This window comes from Peromyscus eremicus, chromosome 23, assembly GCF_949786415.1.
Source record: "Peromyscus eremicus chromosome 23, PerEre_H2_v1, whole genome shotgun sequence".
In the NCBI taxonomy this organism is placed as follows: domain Eukaryota; kingdom Metazoa; phylum Chordata; class Mammalia; order Rodentia; family Cricetidae; genus Peromyscus; species Peromyscus eremicus.
In genome coordinates this window covers 42,250,126-42,256,756 of record NC_081438.1, presented here as the reverse complement: position 1 = coordinate 42,256,756, position 6,631 = coordinate 42,250,126, and positions in this window count along the sequence as shown.

Here is a 6,631-nt window from a genome sequence, read left to right as displayed (position 1 = left end):
TATGTGAGTAATGATTTCTAGGTGTGTAATTTTTGTACACACAGTCTGTCTTTTGTGTTTTCAGGTTCAGCAGCCATGGTTTTAATCAATTGCAGATTGGAAATAACTGACCCAAATGCTGAGGATAAGTGACTGTTAAGTGCTCAGCCCCAAATAATAGACCAACTGTGTCACTCACACACATGCACCAAGATTTGGAGAACAACATGGAACAAGAGACAGAAAGACTGAAGAGTTGGAAGACGGGGAGGAGTGCTCTGAAAAGCAGTCTTTGGACAGGACACGGCCGTTGCACTCACAGCAGCTGTGGCTACTTGCATTAGACCTGCACAAGACCACACCAGCACGACCGGTCAGTATTCAGCAGGCAGCAGCACTAATTGGACCCAGTAGGTTACAAAAAAAAGTGGTACGAAGATGGGAGGGGCCATGTTTGGGGGGCAGTGCCAGGGTGAATTGGGGTGGATAGGATCAATACACACGTCATATATGTGTGAACTTGTCAAAGAATAAGTGATTCAGGAGGCTGGGACCAAAGTATAGTCCATGAGTTCAAGACCAGCCTTGAATATAGAATGAGACTCTGTCTCAAAAATAAAACAAAAGCTGGGTGTGGTCATGTATGCCTTGACTCCCAGCACCCTGGAGGTAGAGGCAGGTGGATCAGTGTGAGTTCTAGGCCAGCCAGTGCTATATAGTGAAACTCTCAAAACAAAGGACCAACAACCAACCAAAACCAAACAGATGATGTCTAAGTCCCAGGTGTTGTACCACACACCGTCATCTTAATACTCAAGAGGCGGAGGCAGAAGATCAGGAATTTAAGATTTAAAAAAAGTACTTTTTAACAATTTAGTGTGTGTGTGTATTTGAGTTTGAGTGTGTGTTTGAGTTTGAATGTGTGTGCACACATGTGTGCATGTGCACATGGAAGCCAGAAGAGGGCATCAAACATTCTGGATCTGGAATTTCTGGTGGTTGTGAGCCTCCCAATGTGAATTATGGGAAATGAATTCCTGTCCTCTGCAAGAGCAGCATGAACTCTCAACCTCTGAGTCATCTCTCAAGTTCCCAAATCTGAGTCCTAACTAAACAATAAATAAAAACTTTAAAAAAATTATTCTCCAAGCAATACAATATGATGACAAAATTGGGCTTGTGGTGTAGGCTTTTAATCCCAGCACTCAGAAAGGAAGAGGCAGGCAGATCTCTGTGAGGTCCAATCCAGGCTGCTCTACATACAAAGTTCAAGGCCAGCCTGGGCAACACGGTGAGACCCTATCTCAAGAAAAAAGCCAAACAAACACTATAAAAATGACAGTATGTATGTATAGATATATATAGATATATATAGTGAGTACTAACCATGTCATGTAGAGATGATTGAAAGGATATGAGGGCTGGGGCTGTAGCTCTATTGGCTGAGTGCTTTTCTACTATGTATGAAGACCTGGGTTCCATCCTTATCATCACACATGTTGGTATACACTTCTGATCCCAGCACTTAGGAGGCAGGGATAGGAGGATTAGAGGTTTAAAGCCAGCCTGAGCTACATGAAACCCCTCCTGAAGAAAGAGTCCATGCCCACGCTTGGCACTTGGGTATGTCTTACTTTCTGCAACTCTCCAAGAAGTGCACACCCATGCTCTCCTGTGTCTTTTCTTCTGAGCTCCTCTCTTTCTCAATTCTCCTGCTTAAGCCTATGTTAAAATATCCTTACTAAACCCCAACTCTGCTTCATTAAAAAAGAGACAGTACATGTAAACATGAAATGCTCATACTCAGAAACCTGAAACAGGAGGATTGCTGTGAGTTTAAGGCAAAGCCAACTTGGACTTCATGATGGAACCCTCTCTGTGTCTCTGTCTGTCGCTGTCCCTCTCTCCATGTATATAGTAGGGGCTGGAGAGATGGCTCAGTAGGATAGAAACATTTGCTGTGCATGCATGAAGATCTGAGTTCAAATCCCTAGAATCCTCCTGAAAAGACATGTATGACTTTGTGTACCTATAATCCCAGCATCAAGGGTCAGAGACAGGCAGATTCTGGGAGCTCCTTGGTTGTACAGGAGTTCCTGAAGTGGTGAGTTTTCCATTTAGTGAGAGACCATGTCTTAAAGGAGCATGGCAAACAGTGGTGGGGGAAGATATCCAACATCTTCTGGCTTCCAAATGTTCGAACACCCACACAGCCATGTGCATGTACCACATGCTGTGCACACACATGCATACACTATAAAAAGTGCATGAGAATATTGCATAAATTTAATGCAAATATTATGCTATTTTCTTTATTTTTAAGGCTTTTTATTTTTATTATTATTATTATTATTTGGTTTTTCAAGACAGGTTTTCTCTATGTAACAGCTATGGGCTGTCTTGGAACTCACTCTGTGGACTAGACTGGCCTTGAACTCAGATATCCACCTGCCTCTACCTTCCCAGTGCTAGGATTAAAGGTGTGCAACACTACTGCCCCGTTAGATTTATTTATTTTTATTTGTATGTGTATGAATGTTTTACCTGCACATATGTGTGTGCACCACATTCATGCCTGGTGCCAGTGGAAGCTGGAAAAGGGCATTAGATCACCTGGATCTGGAGTTATCATTATCATCATCATCATCATCATCATCATCATCATCATCAATAAATTCAGGTCCTCAAGCTCTCCATCCCCAGGGCCGACTCTTTGTTAAAAGTTCAATGTCCTGCTGCACATCACACAAACACCTACTTAGGCTTAGGTCTCACGGTGGAGAGCATAGCATGTGACTGGGCAGAGGGGTGGGTGTGCCCGAGGGAGGGGAGCTGGGGCATGTGTCCTCCTGTCTGGATGTGCCTAAGCAGGAGTGGGTGTGGGTGCACAAAGCGGCCAGTGTGTGTAGTGTGTTGGCGTACACGTGCACCTTCACATCAGGATGTCTTGGCTCCTGGCCCAGTCTCTTAAAGCATGCATACCAGGTAACGTCTGTACTGAGCCTCAGTTTCCTTATCTGCTGTATTCGAGGGGTTGGGAACACCGGAGGAGACTCCCTAGCAAGGAAGGGTGTTCCCTTTACCACCCTGTCACCACTGTGAGCCTGGCATGTCCCACCCGGCTCACTCACTTGTTTGCTTTTCCTGAGAAGGTTCTCATGACCTCTGTGGACCCCAAGGACAAGCCTAGGTGAGCCACAGCACCTGTAGCTTGCTGCAAACACTCGAGAGACACAAGGCGGACATGTAGGTACTTGTTTTCATCCCAGGAGAGGGCTGCAGGCTCTCATCCACACTGGGCTGGAAGGGCAGGGGGCATCTGAAAAGTGTCCTAGCAGAAGCCAGGCTAAGTGCCCTAACCCCAGGGCCCTGGGGCACTCATGGGGCCCAGCCCCCACACCTGGCAGACCTGTAAGCCTGGCTGGGCTAGACCGCCCCACCCACACACTGGCCAGGCAGGCTGGAATGGAGGTCCCACCTGCCCCTGGGGGCCTGTTCCTGCAGCCAGGGCAGCCTCAGACACACTAGTTCTTCTGTGTACACAACACAGGCAGCCCCCCAACCCGCAGCCTCCCTCCCGCTCCCAGCAAATTCCTGCCTCCTTCCTCCTCCCTCACCTGGATCCTTATTCTCTCTCACGCCTCCTACCTCATGAGACAGAAAGGCCCTGATTATTAAGCTTGGGGGTGGGGATGACTTAGAAGGTTTATAGGTCAGGGGTGTTCAGGATTAAGTTTGGGAGAGCCAGTGAATTCCCACAAAAGTCATCTGCAAGATTTTTGCTTGTGTGTGCATTTTTTCTCATTTAATCCTCCCTCAAAAATCTTAGCATAATAATTTAACCCTTGAAACAGGCTAATAGAATGATTTTTGCCGGGCAGTGGTGGCGCACTCAGGAGACAGAGGCAGGCAGATCTCTGTGAGTTCGAGGCCAGCCTGGGCTACAGAGTGAGTTCCAGGAAAGGCTCCAAAGCTACACAGAGAAACCCTGTCTCAAAAAAACAAAAACAAAATAGAATGATATTCTCCCTTGAGGTGGAGGGTCTCTGGGCTGGGGATGTTGTTCAGTGGGTAGAGTAACTGCCTAGCACGCAGGAAGCCCTGCATTCTATCCTCTACACCCCATAAATGGGCATGGTGGGGTGTACCTGTTATCCCAGATCTTGGGAGGCAGAGGCAGGAAGATCACAAGTTCAAGGTCATCTTTGGCTATATAAATTTGTGGGGAGCTGGAGAGATGGCTCGGCTGTTGAGAGCACCGGCTGCTCTTGCAGAGGACCTGGGTTCAATTCCCAGCACCCATCTGGCAGCTCACAACTGTCTGTAATTCCAGTTCCAGGGGATCTGACACCTTCACACCAGACACACATGCGGGCAGAACACCAATGTACATAAAATAAAAAAGTTTTAAAAATGTGGCCAACCTGGGCTCCATGAAGCCCTGCCTCAAAAACAAAACCACAGTCCAGGGTGGTGGTGCACACCTTTAATCCCAGTACTTAGGCTCGAGAGACAGAAGCAGATAAATTTCTGAGTTCCAGGCTAGCTTGGACAACACAGAGTTCCAGGCCAGCCAAAGCTGCATAGCAAGACCCTAATCTCAAAATCAAAACAAAACTAAACTAACCATGGAGCTGCTAAGGTGGCCCAGTGCTAAATGGGCTTGTCACCAAGTCTGACAACTTGAGCTTGGTACCCAGAACCCACATAGTAAAGTTGTCTTCCAACCTCTACACACATTATGGCACAAGTGTGTCCACAAATACACACATACACAATAAATAAAGAGTAGTTTTAAATATTTTTTTGTTTTCTTTATTTTTGATTATGTGTGTGTGCATGCATGCAGGTGCCCACAGAACTCTAACCCAGGCCCTCTGCATGAAAGAGTGTATACTGCCTGGTGAAGGTTACCTCTGCTGGGACATTGTCAGGGGAAGGATTTCTGGAGGAATGAAGGTAGAGTAGATGCTGGGATGATGGATGATAGGAGATAACTTCACAAAGAACATTCCAAACACAGGGACCTGTAAGGGCAGAGCCCCTGGGGCAGAATGAGCAGGGATGCACGTGCCCTATGGAATAAGGAATTTAAAAGGAGCGCCTAGGCCAGGTGCATGTCTTTAATCCCAGTCCTTGGGAGGCAGAGGCAGGTGGATCTCTGAGTCTGAGGCTAGCCTGGTCTACAGAGAGAGTTCCAGGACAACCAAGGCTACACAGAGAGACCCTGTTTCAAACTCCCTCTCCCCCAAAAAGGAGCTCCTGCATTTGCTATCTTTGATATCTCACACTGTCTCCAATGCCTGGCTCAGCCTTTCTCTAAGCCATGAGACAGAAGCAATGCACCTGCCAGGCATGGTTGGGGAACTGAGGCAGGGGATCCAGACAAGCTTGAGCAACATGACACCTGTCTGTAAAAAGGGTAAAAAAAAAAAAAAAAAAAAACCTAGGTGACTAGGTGCAGTATGCACCAGTAATCTCAACCTAAGGTTGTTGAGGCAGGAGCATTGCTAAGAGTTGGAAACTAGTCTGGAATACATAGTGATAGTCTGTCTCAAGAAAATGGAGAGAGAAAGAGATGAGAAAGATTATGTATATATGGAAGAGAGACAAAATTTGCCTGTCATTAGGGAATCCCTGGATCCCATCCATCTCAGGACCCCCAAACTGGGGTATGGTGGTGAAATAGAGGCTAGAGGGTCTGGAGTTCAAGGTTATCCTTGGTTACTTAGTAGACTAGAGGCCAGCTTTTAAGACATAAGATCCTGTTGGCAGGAGGGAGGAGGAGGAGGAGGAGGACAGAGAGAGACAGACAGAAAGACAGAGGAGTTCCGACACACACCCTAGCCTTCCTGAGATCCGCCAGGAGTATCTGAGAAACTATCCCAGTCAAAAAGAATCTGAAAAAACTTGAGAACTATGTGACATATGGTCCTGTGAGTGTGGCTCAGAGAACTGGCCTAGCATGTTTGTGGCCCTGGGTTTCACCCAGAAAACACAAAATCCAGTGTTATTTGGGATCCAAGGTAGGCCCTGAAATAGAAAAGAGGCATTTTGGGAGAACTGAGGCACTCAAAGCAGTGAGTGGACTTGAGTTACTAATGGTTGTAGTTGTTTTTTTCTACTGTTTGGGTTCTTTTGGGTCTTTAGGGGGCCGACACCCAGCTCCCAAGTAAATACACAGAGGCTTATTCTTAATTATAAATGCCTGGCCTTAGCTAGGCTTGTTTCTAACCAGCTTCTCTTAAATTATCCTGTCTATCTTTTGCCTCTGGGCTTTTTCCTTTCTCTATTTCTGTATACCTTTCTTTACTTCTTACTCTGTGGCTTGTTGTGTAGCTGGATGGCTGGATGACTGGCCCCTGGTGTCTTCCTCCTTCTTTTCTCGCTCCTCAGTCTTCTTTCTTTTTCTCTTCTCTTTATTCTCTCTGCCTGGCAGCCCCACCTATTTCTCTCTCCAGCCTTGCTATTGGCCGCTCATCTCTTTATTAGACCAATCAAGTGTTTTAGACAGGCAAAGTAACACAGCTTCACAGAGTTAAACAAATGCAACATAAAAGAATATAACACATCTTTGCATCATTAAACAAATATTCCACAGCATAAACAAATGTAACACATCTTAAAGTAATATTCCACAACAAATGGTGAG